Raw genomic sequence first — 14978 nt, forward strand, 5'->3', positions numbered from 1 at the left:
GCTTTTATTTCAGTTCTTCCAGGCTATCGTTTGTCAGATCTGATTTGGTCAGAGAAAAGTCTCTTATTACCTGGGGATATAACGCGCGACTTCATAATTGAAAGAGAAGAAGAATCAATAGAATTTCGATTTTATATATACAAAAAAATATCAAGTTTGAGAATATTCAGAAAAGCGATGTTTCCAAATAATTTCTTCTTTCTTATTATTATCGTTATTTATACAAAATGATATACATATTTTTAAAGATTTTTTTTTTACCGTAAAGTTAATTATATGATTATTGTTGCGTAACGGCGCAATGCTTACATTTCAGCTGATGTATTTCCCGAGGGAAACGATAACCCAAAAGCCCATTATCTCGTCGGAAAGCGTGAAAATTCGAAAGCGGAAATCGAGATGAGTTTCGGACTTTCGCCAAGCTTGCGGTTCCGCGGTTCTCGCTATCGGTCTCTTCTCTTTCCTCTTACGCCTCCTCTCTCTTCGTCTCTTTTTCATGATGTCTGTCTTCCCCATGCGAGTGCGCCGAATTCAACATCGCCACAATTTAAGGAAAGAAGCGCCCGGGAAAGAGAGACTGATTTCGAGAGATTTCCCGAAGTTGGCGGAGAGAAAAGCTTAAAGCTCCGCAGGCGGGAAATGCTGATTCGGAATTCTCTCGTTGGGGACACGAACGCGGCGCGGCGCGGCGCGGCTCGGCGGGGCGATGCGGTTAGAAGTTTTCGAGATTGTTTGCCGTGCTAGCCGGAATATAAATCGAGCTTAACTCGTCGGTTCCCTTTTCGTATGGTTAGGCAAATGTGGCTTTTACGAGCGCCGGTAAGAAAACGAACGTTTTTAATTCACTCGGCTTTTCATCTCTTCGCCACTGTGTTGCTGCTTGAATTCAACGGAAGGGAAACCCTCTACCGCCAAAGATTGATGTCGGAGCACTATTTTACGTTACTTTTCATACATTTACATTATCTTATATTAATATACATTGGGATCCTAAGATCGTAACTTGTGAACTATGAGATATACATTCATATTTTACATACTCGCGTGCTTCCTTAAAATGCAAGATATAAATTTCTCTCGTGTTTTATTCCTTCATTCCAATCCAATTGTTTCATATTAATATATATGTATATCTCAACAAATCGAAACTTATATACATTTTATTTCTGCACATTTATTTTATTGAGAAAATTACGTGATGTTACTTAAGAGATATATGTTGCGATAATATTCATTAAATGTTAACACATCAAGTAAAATTTTCTAATACTCTTTCAGGTATATCAAGGTATTCAAATTTTTTGTACAAAATCAATTATAATCATTATTTTCCATTATATCTAATAAATATGTGCTGCATATATCGACATTTGACAAGTTTAAAAATGCACTTTGCATCCAAAGTGCCAGATTCAAGAAAAGATGAAAGATTTCCGCGAAGCTAAGAATAGACAGAAAGAAGGGTGCCTGTTGATGGAGAAATGTGTATTGTCTGGACTAAGAAGATAGTTACTTATGGTATCTATTTGTGCGGGCGTCTCGATGCGTCGTCGTTCCATGGTATATTCGTGCAAATGATCATGCATATATGTGCACACGTACATACACGGACCGAAGAAAGGAGCCCGCCTGAAAGGGTCCCGAGATGGAGGCGAGGGGGCTGCACTGTGATAATTCTAGAGCCCTTACCCATCGTTCGGAGCCCTTCTCTCGGTGCTCTCGAGAACCCCTCGCCGAGGTTAACTGTTTGCCTCTTTCACGTACGGGAATGCACGTCGTTTGACACGTGATGGACTCGCGTTAATTGGGTTCGGCGGAACCCAATAGTGACGAGGGCAACCGATCAGGAGAAGCTTCACTTTCAATCGCATGTTTGATGACGCTGATGCGACCGGGAACATTCGGGTAAAATAAAGAAATATTAAAGATAAAAGAAAGATATCTTTGACAAAGTAATGTGAAATAGACGGTAAAAATAAGAAACATAATAATAAAATTTAAACGTAAGATTAAACACATGAAATATTTATAATTATATACATAATGTAATTGTATCTACTATGAAACGATAGAATTTCCTAAATTATAAAATAATTCTTAATTTTCTGATCAGAGTATTAATCACGAATTATTAATCGACATATTAAATATTAATACTTCATTCAATAATAATTTCGCTAATTTAGTCCCGACGCAATAAAGTTTCTTGAAATATATGCGTTCGTTCTTTCTTTTAATTAAAAATCCAGAAGATATACTTTCCCCGATGTAAGGATAATAACGCGCGACCCTACTCGTTAAGAAACGGCAGTACTGACGTTAATTTATCTCGCGAGTAGTACCGACATCATTACGAAATAATAGCACGACTCTATCTCAAATAGAATTTGTTGCAGACGTTACCCGCATTCTTTCCAATTTGTCCATCAGTTGCTGAAAATATTTCTAAAGATTTCTTTTAAATCATCTATATATGTATTCTGAATTCTGATATGGTTATTAGCTAAAGTTTAAATAAAGTATCACTCACACACCTGTACGTTCTGGATACGTCGTCTTATAGTTTCTGGAGAACCGAATTGATTGATGTATTTCGCGAAACGATCAAACGCATTAACCCCCATAACGTTGTCCACACGTGCACGCGATCAATACAGGTTTCGCAGGGTAGACTAGCGAAATATAAAGAGAAAACTGCATGGCAGCAAAAAGGGAGAAAGAGAGAGAGAAAAGAGAAACGGATTATAAGGGAGAGGCTGGCGATATTGTACGTCGGAAAGTTAGACTTGCAAAAGCAAAACGAAAATTAGTCTTGCAGATCTCATTAGCGTTGTTCTCTGCAGACGTGCATGCCAAAATTACGTTCAAACTGTAGCGACTGAAGAAGAATCCTGGAACGAAATAATCCGCGAGTCGAGTCGGAAGAATGAAAATTGAGAAAGTGCGATACGGTTTGAACTCGACCGTTTTTAGGCGTAAAAGGATTAAGGAAAGGTGAAAAGGGGTGGCGGAGGACGACGAGGGTTGACGCGATATCAAGACGACGGGGTTGAAGTCACGGGACTTGAAAGTTTGAGCGATCAATTACGTTAAGTTGTTACCTTAATCCTGAGTTCTGTAAGTTACACGGTAATAGTGGGGCAGATATCTTGCAAAATTTACGCGCTTTGACTAATTCTTGAGATTTATGATAGAATATTCTCAACTTCAGCAAGCCTACGTATGTTGTGTACATAATGAGTTTTAGTAAACGAAGGAAACTATTTTGATGTTGTTCGTGGAACATTTTATGCTAATTTCATACCGTACGTGTTATATTAATTTGTGTACATTGTATGTTATAAGTTTGTCAATATATAAATATTAATTATTTTCGATCATCGGATCTTATACCCAATGATAATCTTTGTAAATTGCATACAATTTTATTTTTATGTTTTTTGAACCATATTCAAAATTGATTACTATTCGATTGTATAATAGCTTTTATGTCAAAGTTGAAAATGTAATAACACATTATTATATAATTATTTAATATTATTGATACTAATAAGCGAGTTCTTATAAATTTATAAGAAAATTTATTTATTCTGCGTTATATCAGGGTTAGGTATTATTTACTTATATAAGTTTGTCAATATTTTTTTAAAAATACAGAACTGTATAAAGACCTATCGTAAAGACCAAATTTTCTAATAATTTAGTTTAAACTTCATTAAATTACATAGAATAAATGTCTCACATTAAATATACGTATGCGTGCAAAGATTAATGTTTTTCATCGTAAGATAAATCTAGATAACAGCACCAATTTATTGCATATAATTAGAAATACCTGACGTAATATCAAAAATTTTGAATTTCGAAAAAAATTATTATTTATACATGAATCTTACATCTCTTTTTAGAAACGGGACATCCATTAAAATTCACCCTGTATATGTAAAAATATTTTACTCTAATATCATCTGTATACATTGTAAGCGTAAAGCAATTTATAGAAATTTTGTAAAAAAATGTATTTTTTTCCATTTATATATATATATCAATCTTTCTTACTTTATGATTACCCACAAATGTTAAATTGTAGCTAGTGATTGTCATTTTTTTCATTCGACAGAACAATTAACGCCGAGTAGCGATATACGTCAATCCGTTTGACAGAAAAACCGCATCCACGAGAATTTCACTCGTATCGTACAAAAGAGGTTAATAGATATTTGACCTCGTGGTTTTGGCACGGCCACCAGTAACCACCGTAGCCATCCGACATCCGACTCTCCATTTGCCTTGTGAAAGAGCGATGCGTAAAGGGTCGGAAGATCGAGGCTCGTCGATTTATGTCAGCGCCCGATTTGCATTTACCCTTGCTTTCTCAGAAAGCAAGAAGACGCAAATTCTTGTTTAATATCAAATCGAGAATCTTCACTGGAATTAATAATGCATGATAAAACACAAGTAACGAGCAAATTTACGAGTAAGTTTACGAGCAAATAAATACATATCTCTTTTTAATCTAATATTTAAATTTTTTAATATTTCTATTAATTCAAGAGTCGTGTGATTACAAAGTTTTCAATAAAAATCTTCTCACTGTATGTACATTCAATGCACATTTAATCTTATTTAGCTAATTTCCCTAAAAATCTTTTATTTTGTATAAATATCTGTTTCCTATTTTAAATACAGTGTAATGGCTTGTAAATTAGTTAGTATTATATAAAGAGGGTCTACAGACGTGTGTAACTTATTGTTGTTTGGAGCGGTAAAACGGTGTAACAAGACCATGCCTACAAGGATATATTTGGGTTTATACTTAGTGGTTAGAGAAGGGTCTGACCTGTGGTATTAGTCTTTCGAGTTCAGATCCAAACCCTGGGATAGTGTTAAACGAAACGTGTCTAAATTCACCCACTGAATCAGATTCGCCAATGTTTGTTGGCACGAACAGTCGTATCACTCGATACACAATATCCGAACACGAGTATTGAGTGAGAAAAAACATAATTACAAATTTCTAAAAAAAAAAAATAAAAGTGGTAAAACTAAAAATATCTCGCTAATTATCTTTCTCGGCGCATGCAAAATGTCCGAATCATCGCGGGAAAGTTTTTCACTAAACAAAGCGTGTCTATTAAAAAGTTTCGCAGCGACATTTACTATGCTGATTAACTTCCACCTCTGACGAATGTAAACGCTAGCTAATTATTCAACTAAACCGGACGATGTTAACGAGCAGCTATAATTTCAGGAAAATTAGAGAGAGAGCGCGAGAGAGAAAGAGAGAGGGAGAAGCAGGATTTTTTCGCTGTGAATGAAAATTAAAAGGAAGCAAAATGAACGGCGACTAGGCGGGAAAAAAAGAGGCGTATGCAACCTGCCAGCACAGTCGCGTAAAATTGCCGGCAGTGTTTTCAGTCGCATTCGGGGTTGTCCGTTCTCCGGGTTCTCGATTTTTCCCATCTTTTTCCTTGCGCGCGGGAGAGTGGCTAGAGCGAGACCAGCGAGACCTTCCACCGGATGAGCCAGGTCAAGTTCACTCCAACGTCCGGGATCTCTCGGACGAAGAGCATTTTTCTCCGCGACTTTCTCTCTTTCTCCCCCTACCCTCCCTCTCTCTTTTTCCCTTCTCTCACCCTCTCTCTCCCCCCTCTCTCTCTAAAAACGTCTAAAATAAAACAGCTTCCGGAGAAAAGTCTATTCTAAATTAAGAGTAAGAGAAGAAATTCAAATGATCTCAAAAATTGAGTCGAGTGCTCGTTCGCGATGTTGCACGAGTAAAATATGAAAGAAAAAAAGTAACTCGAAAGGGATTTCGAGCACTACGTCGCAATGCAGTATTCCTAAATTCTTCCTCCACTTTTGGCAATAACGAATTAATTAATGAGTTATTCTGGCAATAACAAACGTTCATCGAATGTTGCGTATATAAATTAAATGACGATTTCTCAAGTGTTACGTATCGATCCTCTCCCAGTACATTTCGCGAAAAGTTTCTTCCTCGTCGAGTCCTGAATGCAGAATAAGTGCTTTACTTAGTGAATATCTAACTTCGCTTCAGCTACCCACTTTGCGCTTTGCACTTTACCTTCATCGTGTTATAAATAAAACTCGTAAAGAGAGACAAGATGCGAAATGCTAAAGCGAAGAACAGCGACGCTTCGCTTCGCGAAGTAAAGTCTCCCGTGAAACGTGGACGTAAGTTGAATCGTCCTTCGTCGCCGATCATGAATCATCCTCGGCATCCTCGGTATAGGTACTTACTTGCGCAAATGAAAGTGTTCTCGTGGACGGGGATCGGCAACGAGAAGGACCGAAGGACGAAGTAATCCCGCGCGTGAAGGGGAGAGCCTGCACTTGACATTCAATAGATTACCGTACATTCGCGCGTGGCGACAACGAAATCGCATTTGCGCGATGACGAAGGCGACAAATCGAGAGCCGCGTAATGCCGGTCGAATCGCATTAAGGCGATAAGATGAGAGTCAGGAGCCGCGCCGTTTCTGCTCAAGCACTTCGCTGCCGAGTAACGAGAGGTACTCCCGCGGGAGGACGGCAACGTGGATGCGATCTGACGTCGATAAAGTTCGTCCCCCCGTTTGTTTCGGCGTGGCCGTGCTCGATACTGCGAGAAACGAGGAGACGTGCCGCTGCCGAGTGCCGTCGCGACGATTGAGGATGCGCGGCGGATGCGCATCAAGATCGATGCACACGACCGAAACACGCGTCGGTCACGCAAGTTGCGGCACACCTTCGGCAACGGCAACGGACGGTTCGGCCCGCGGACTACGACGGTAATACGATTACCGGTGCTCCTAGTCGTGCGATATTCGCTCTGGGAGGGTCGGCTATTGAGTTGTAAGTTTCGCAAAGAGCGATATGTTTTAGTCACGTGATTTCGGGCACAATGCGCCGGCATGAATCACTCGTAAAGGCATGCGGTGATTCTTTCACTCGCGTCCCGACACTGATCTTCACACCTCCGTACAAATTGTAGGAGATGTATCAGCGAGACACGAAATGCTCTTAAATGAAACTGTCAGTACCAAGATATTTTAAGGATACTTGATTATTTATAATTTAAATATTGATCGGTAACTTGATTATTTTTGGTATTAAACGGAATTCAACTGCGAAATTGAGTTACTAAAATAATACCGACGCTGCATATTTAAACCATTCCGATGTCCGAAATAATATCTACTATCTAAGGCCTTTATTGATCTCGACCTTAACACTCGATTCTTATTTTTAAGTTCATTCGTTTCGATCAATCATATATTTTTTCGTCTTCCAATTCTTTAAGCTATTAAGTCTATCATAAATTAAATATATAAAAGTATCGCCGTAACGCAAGATATTCACTATTGCATTCTGAAATGTATAGATAGTTGTACATGTATTGTGGTAAATCACACAAACATAGTGTTGCAGGAAACGTGAATCAAGACCGGCTGTCTAGACGTTATTAGCTCGCCGATATCGTTATCAAAACAGCTGTAACGCGTTTCTTACAATTTACAATCCTGACGTTGGCTATATCGAAGTACCACTCCCGTCTACAAGATGGTCCGATAACATCATGATTGTATTTCTTCTTTGCATCTCTCGGCTGGGGCAAATATATCAAATATATCACTTTCTTGAGTTGACAAAGTATTATTAACTTTGATATTATAAAATTACGAAACATTATTCTGGTTAAACTCGTTCAATCTTGAACGAAAATAGTCATTTTGAAACGTACATTAAGAATAAAGAACAATGAACGAAAGCGTGAAACATATTGATTATCTGGATCAATTTTGCGGCATATTCTGAGAAATTCTTGCGCATGCAACCGCAATTTATAACCGCTTATATATATCAGAACATTGCGCATACAAATGATTCTTGATTATACTAGACATTCGAGCCAAGTAGGTACATTGTTAAATTCGTAGTGTAAAATTATACTCAATTTGAGTCATTTTTAACCATTCCTATAAGTCGCCATTGCTCCTACTCAGTGTGTTAATTTAACTAAAATAATGTTAATTTAACTAAACTACAATGGAGTTAAAATAATACTGTTTTGTGTTCAAATAATAAATTTCGACACACATGATAGTTAAAAATAACAAAATGTTATTTAACTTGAGATATTGGTTTAAATTTTATTTTTTAATTTTTAACTGTGTATAATACTTTTAAAATTTGTATATTTAATTTTACGATTTAAAAATAACATTTAAATGACATAAGTGCTTGTATTACGGCTAAATGGCAAAATAAATGTAAATAAATAAGTAAATTTATTTATTTATTTATCGTTTGATATATATATTATATCAAATCAATAACATTTTATATAATAAACTATATCACCAAGGAAAATACATGCAGGATTCTCTTGCGTAAACCAGGACATGTTCTATTTGCATGCAATCGATTGCGGACTGTAAACATCTGTTGCGAGTAGGATTTTACGCTGAGCAATCCCGCTGCTACCTATTGCGAATTGCATGTATTTGTAAGCCTTGTATTACGGACTTTCGAAATACTTTGCATCGCAATGGCGACGGGCCGCGGGTTGTTACGGGTCGTTTTCGAAATCGCGGCCCGACGTGATTTCCATGAATTTGATAAGCGACGTTAGCGTGACATATTTGCGCAACACGCGGCTCTACAATGAAATCGCTGCTGATAAGCTTATATGCTTTCAGGATAATTGTTGCATGGCGGAAACAGACAGAAGAGATCGCGAGATAAAAGTCTGAAAAGCGAGGTAAGTTTTACATTGCATAAGACTGTTTCTGGAATAGATGTGCATTTCAGATAATGGAACAGCAATTAATTTGCTATTCCTTAAGTAGTTTGAATCTGATTTGCCTGGAAATATAATCTAAGCCTTGTTATCGAGACCTCACGGCAAGTTCAAGTCTCTCTTACGTCGGAAGTTCAAGTGTAACGTATACAAGAGTCATGTTATTAAACCGCAGGGAGTATAGCGAAGATGATTGCCTGCGAGCGAAGAAAAATGATAAAAGAAACATATAAAGTTGAGCATGCAGAGTACTCGAAGCATCCAGTTTATATAGACCCCATGATGGTCTTATGAATAAACAGGCATCTCCTATACAGCGTACAAAAGAACGCGCCATATTAAAAAATATATGGGAAGAGAGAAAAATATATAGTGAAATTTAAAATTTCTTCACGTTGGATGGGAGGAAGGACTCATACATGATTCGGGCGTATAACATTTTCATACTAACCAATAAGGATATCTTTCTTAAAATAATATATCTCATATTCGAGGTATATATACATGCAGCTTTAGATTAACGTTAGTTGTTTACACGGTTTACACCTAATTAAAGAGTTAATCTACGTGTAAAGTATCTAAGTTACAAGTCAGTAGGCAACCTAAGTAGACGAACGGTAACGAATTACTTCCGCCTCTCATTAATCATCGGTTAAGTTGGTATAAAGTGGCAGTTTCTGTATTCTAAGCGTATAGACTGGGGCGTAGACTCGAACTTGGTTCAGGTACGCGCTTTAAACCCGTCTCACGCCGCCACTGATGGACTCATTAGCAAGGGATTCTTCGTTTACTTCCGCCCTATCGATTCTCCGCGCCGTACCCGCGCTCCGCACACCGCGAGGCGCCGCCGCGCGACGCCTTCTTAATTGATTATAAAATTGCGACGCGGTCTCTCGTCATCGGTGGATTATCCGACGAGGATTAAAGCGATGATTCATCGCAGGGGTTTCGCCCTCCCGCGGGTTCAGTGGCTCTTTGTTCCGACTGAAGTCGATTTCCGCTGTCTATATAACCCGGAAGAATCGAGTAAGCTTACTTCTAGGTTTCCCCGTAGGCGCGGGCACGTAAAACGTCGATCCATTTTCCACGGCAAGAGCTCGCGCGACGACGAGACATTCCGGGCCTTTTACCGCGACATTGCGTTCCACGGATATTCGCGCCGCGAAGACGCGCGCGCGCGTTTCGCGATCCGCTTCGAATGCAGGCCGATGCACGGGGGTAATTGTAGTTTTCGACATGTTCGAGACGCACACAAGGGAAAGCGCGAAATGATGATTGATCGCGTGTGCGTTGCATGCGGAAGGAAATTCCTGGTTATCTGAAAGCGAATTTGCGTCATTCACTTTCGACGGCCATTACGAAATAAACTATTCGAGAAAAATATAAGCAATAATCGCGAGTTTTGCGGAGTACGAAAACTGGAGTTGACTGTAAGTACTCTCTTTTTTCAAGCTATTTTGACATAAATTGTTTGTGTTTCCGCAGCATAATATATTTACATTTATTTATTTTGTTGTATTAATTTATAAATCCAATTACATAGTAATCAAATAATTGAAGAAAATAGTTTGGTTTTTAGATTTTTTGGACAATCACATATTCGATTAAACGGAATAGAGCAAACGACCCATTAATCCCTCTTTTCTGCTTTTCTCTATTTTGATATAAATCATTTGCTTCAGGTCGAATTGATAAAGATGCCCGTCACGGATTGTAGAAAGGTCCAGGTTCGAACCCTAGCTGCAGTGATATTTTTCGCAATAAATTTTTTACAGTGATTTAATAAGGAGGCTTACTAGCATCAAAAAGTTAAATCAATAATTGACTTAAATATGTGGATTTACTGTTCCAACAAAGAGTTGTGTGTTTTAAAGACCGACAAAAAATCGGTGCACACTTTGGAAAAAAGTACACAAAACTCACACAGAAGTATAATTATAGGCAAAATCCAACCCAGACCGTAAAAGTAGTATTTTCTCTAATTGATTAAATTATTTGCGTTTCTACAACATATTTATATAAATTTCATCGTATTAATTTATAAGTTCAATCACATAATAAATCAAAAGATATAATTTTACTTTTAGTTTCTTTTGGACAATCACATATTCGATTAAACAGGACAGAATAAACATTCCATTAATTTTCTTCTCTCTCTTCTTTTCCCGAGGTTCGATTGAAACTCTATTAAATACATTAGATTTTCAGATTCTAATTTTCCGATGAAGGTCCTACAGGCAATTGAAATGCAAACCGCGAAGAATCGTATTACGCCAGCAGAATAATCTCTCGAAAGAATCGGCCCTAAACATCGTCAAATCTGCGTTACCCTCGTCAGAACATAGAGAGGTGGATGGGAGATCGTCCCTTCGAATGCGTGGCTCGTTTTCCACAAAATTTCAAGTCTTGAGTTGAAGTTCGCGCGCGCGAGAAGGGTTAAACGTTTATCCCTCTTTTGTGACATGCCCCGTCTCTTCGCCACGCTCTGTCACCCGCGTGAATAAGCTAAGGTAGCAGAGGGATGGAATGACGAGATGAAGGAGATGGAGGAAAAGTAGCGGAGGAGCAGCAAGAGAAGAGGGAGGGGCGACCTCCTAGGATCTTGAACGTTACGAGAGGGAATTGCCGGAGCGTGAGGGGCTGTAAAGTGCGTGACACGCGTGACAAACGCACCCGGATTAAATGCCGACGCTCGAACTGCTTTTCCGCTTCTAAAGGATGCCTGGGAGTCATCACGCTCTATACAAATGATTCCGCGTCGACGAGAAGTTCGAGATTTTAAGATTGAAATGTAGGAACTCGTAAATCTAGCGTTAATCACCTCCATTTAGATATAAAAGCTTTAATCCCAGATATGAGAGGTTCTCAAATATGAGTTGTTAAAAAGATCTCCCGTATGCATGCAAATTCGAGTAAATTAATGTGATCACATATAAACATACGTCATACTTGCATATTCTCATATAAGACTTGTTTTTTATATTTCAATACAAAATTTCTTGTGTGTAACATCTCATATTTTTACACACTGTATTCTTCGGATTGATATATGGTTTAAGATGTAGAAAGCAAAGTGCTCTCATGTATTACAGAGTTTTGTATTACGTGAAAACGTGAAACTCTCTTAAATGATAGGAAAGTCTGTCAAAAGCTCCTCTGTGTTGTCTTTTCTGAACGGCACGTGGATTTTCTTTTCGTCGCCGACGGCTTTCATGAAATAATAAAATCCTCTTTGGTATCAAAACCTAGAATCCTTGGAGGAAATGATATAAATCCACTGCCAGTACGTTTTTCGTTCCCTCGTAGCTTTCGGTAATCTTGAAGACCTTTCCCTTGCCTTTATTACGCACATGTCCTTAACGTAAGTAAGCCTTTATCCTCGTCATCAAGAACAACCCTGACACTATATTACGTCTCCTTATAAATCTTCATCAGTAATAAGAGAAATAACGGTAGGTTTCATAACGAGCAATCGATAAGGTAAGTGCCAATGCCTGGACATGTATCTATGTTTGGACATTTTTATCATTTTAGTCCTTAAATAAGTTATAACGCGAAATAAAATCAAAGAATCAAAGATAAAAATATTTTTCTTGTATTATATTTTTATTTTTGATCTTAATTCGTGTTATACTTATTTAAAAACTAAAATGATAAAGGTGTCCAGACATAAGTCTTAAATGTTCCGACATTGCATTGGTACATTTACCTTAATAATGAGAATTAAATACGAAAAAATGTCAGGTATATTTTCGGAACATCGTCAAAATTTGCTATAAAAGTATAGAACGGTATTTTATATTACATAGATTATTAAAAGATTCGCATTTGCAAGATGTAAGTTTAACTACACGGTTATAGAATTTTATTGCTGTCATGGTAATATAATAATAATTTCTCGAATCGATACATGCGCTATTTAATCTTATTAATCAGCTTTCATAATAAATGTCTATAAGATTTATACGCAGCTGATAAAATCAAAACGAATTAGATTGTAAATCCATAATGTTGAAAACAGTGCATACCGAACTTTCTCTTCATCTTTAGGTTTTATTTCTTTCATCTTGGAAGCGAATAAATATGGCCTCTGAGATTATTATTCAAGCAGAATCTCTTTTTTGCTTTCATGTATCGTCCAGCGTTATTTCGAGAAATAAAAGGGAAATATTCGACGCTTCGATACCTCAAAACGGCGAAACTCAAGAGAACTGTCGAGAACAGAAAGATACGAGCCTTTTGGTGCACGAGTTCGCGTTCTATCTCTTTTGTTTTTTTGTTTCCTCGCAAAGCAGTGGTCGTATTGCCTGTATCCAGTGTACTGTGATGATAATCCCAACATCGGCGTCCCATATTTTACAAAAGGACATTCAGTAAAGGTATATTAGAGTCCCCATTCTCTTTCGAGGTAATCACCTCCATCGAGTTTACGCCCTATTTCCTGCGAAAGCATCTCGGCTATTACGAAGATAATAGATCCTTTACTGGCTTCAATGATCTTAACGATTTACCAATCATACCGATAAATCAGGAGAATGTATGCCAACAATGGAGCTTCTCTTTCGCGAAGAGAATGAAGATATATAACGTCTTTAGTTACGAGACTTTGCGATAAAGCAATTCTCTTATCTAGTTGATGCAATTATTGCAGTTCTATTAACTTTTATAATTTTATACTTGTCATAAGTGTAACATTATGATTTATTACTAATAATCGAGCAAACTGTGGAATGATAAAGAACTGCAAATACACTAGAAAAAATATATTAAAGTAAGTCTGTACATGTCTGTATATGTTAATAGTTTATTTATAACTAATTGACAAAGAGAAGCGATCCCAATCCTCGCAGATTATCACTCTTCATAAGATACAACGAAGATGTATTTTCCGAATCGTTAGTACATACCTCGCGTGACTGTGGAGATCAGACAAGACCCTTCAAGCCACAGTACTTTATCTTCGTTACGTCGCTACCGAAAGAATCTCCGACTTTAAGGCCACCTTCTATCATCCCCCCTCCCCGTCTCGTATCTGTCTCACGTAATAGGTAGTGCATATATTTAGAAAATATGTATCAGCCGTTATCACCGCAGGCGTAATCCATATATTTGCTGCATGTTGGCAATATATCATGATAGTTGCTTTTCTATTGTGCATATAATTCTTGATTGGTATCGTTTAGGACAGTTACAATTATAATCGAAAAAATTTTTTCTTAAAGTTTTAAATTAAGTTTTAAATTGTAATGTAAAAGTATGAAAATCGCAATTTAGATATTTTTGAATTTTGACCAGCTACTGGTATGTCGCTGCATTCTTAAGAATTGGAATTTTTTATGTTTAACCAAATCAAAATGTTTATGGTTGACGAAAAGTCAATGCGATTATATTTGCTCGTAAATCTCAAAACTATATCTGAACTTATTTTATTTGTCAAATTCAGAATAGGCCACGTAAGTACTTGGTTTGTCAAAAACAAACATACACATCATATAATATCATATATAGTATTTCATATATAGTATCAAAATAAAATTCCAAGCTTTCTATTATTCCCCTACAGCTTACCCTGATGCTTTTAATAATAATAACGTATATAGAAATGCGTCAAGAGAGTGCATGCTAACCATAATTTTGCAGAAAGTTAATAAACGTATAAGCACACGTGGAAGAATATAAAAAGCATCGCATATCTTCCCGTACACTCGGGAGACATATCTTCATGCCCGGTTATAAAAGCGAGGGCCGAGGAAAATAAAAAAAGGCAAAGAGAGGCACGCGTCTCCCCTCGCGTTGTGATGTAGTTTTCTCGAGGTTATAGGACATTGCCAAGGTCATTGCACGGATCACAGTCGCCCACGCCCGTCGCGCGGAATAATAGATCAAGCTGCAAGGAATCCTTCGAAGGATTTTCCGCCCAACCCTCCAACGAACCATCTTCTTCCGGCGTCAGTGGTCCGTCCTATGAGTCAGCGTGTCACCATGGCTACAGGACATCCCTCGTCCCCGACGGAACGACGGTTATAGGTGCATGTACACAATTTTCACCCTCTCTCCTTTCTCTCACGCTCTCGCTCTCAGCGTCCCGACACGCTGCTTTTCGGCATCGCAGCCGTCTGACCCTTCGATATCCCGCGACAATCTCATAAATGCGAGATTAATTGCGAGGGTA

The 14978-nt window shown here is 37.9% G+C and overlaps 1 protein-coding gene across 5 annotated transcripts in view; it reads right to left on the bottom strand.

Annotated features, from left to right (window-relative positions):
* Tinc (transmembrane protein tincar) overlaps nt 1–14978 on the bottom strand; it is a 124517-nt gene that overhangs the window by 41996 nt on the left and 67543 nt on the right. The window contains exon 5 of one of the 5 annotated variants that reach the window (XM_071797849.1): nt 7516–7612. The exons of the other annotated variants lie outside the window; for them this stretch is intronic. The gene's annotated coding sequence lies outside the window, so the exon portion shown is untranslated. The remainder of the gene's footprint in view (nt 1–7515; nt 7613–14978) is intronic. 5 annotated transcript variants of the gene reach the window in all.

The sequence above is a fragment of the Temnothorax longispinosus genome, chromosome 2 (assembly GCF_030848805.1).
Source record: "Temnothorax longispinosus isolate EJ_2023e chromosome 2, Tlon_JGU_v1, whole genome shotgun sequence".
Taxonomy (NCBI): Eukaryota; Metazoa; Arthropoda; class Insecta; order Hymenoptera; family Formicidae; genus Temnothorax; species Temnothorax longispinosus.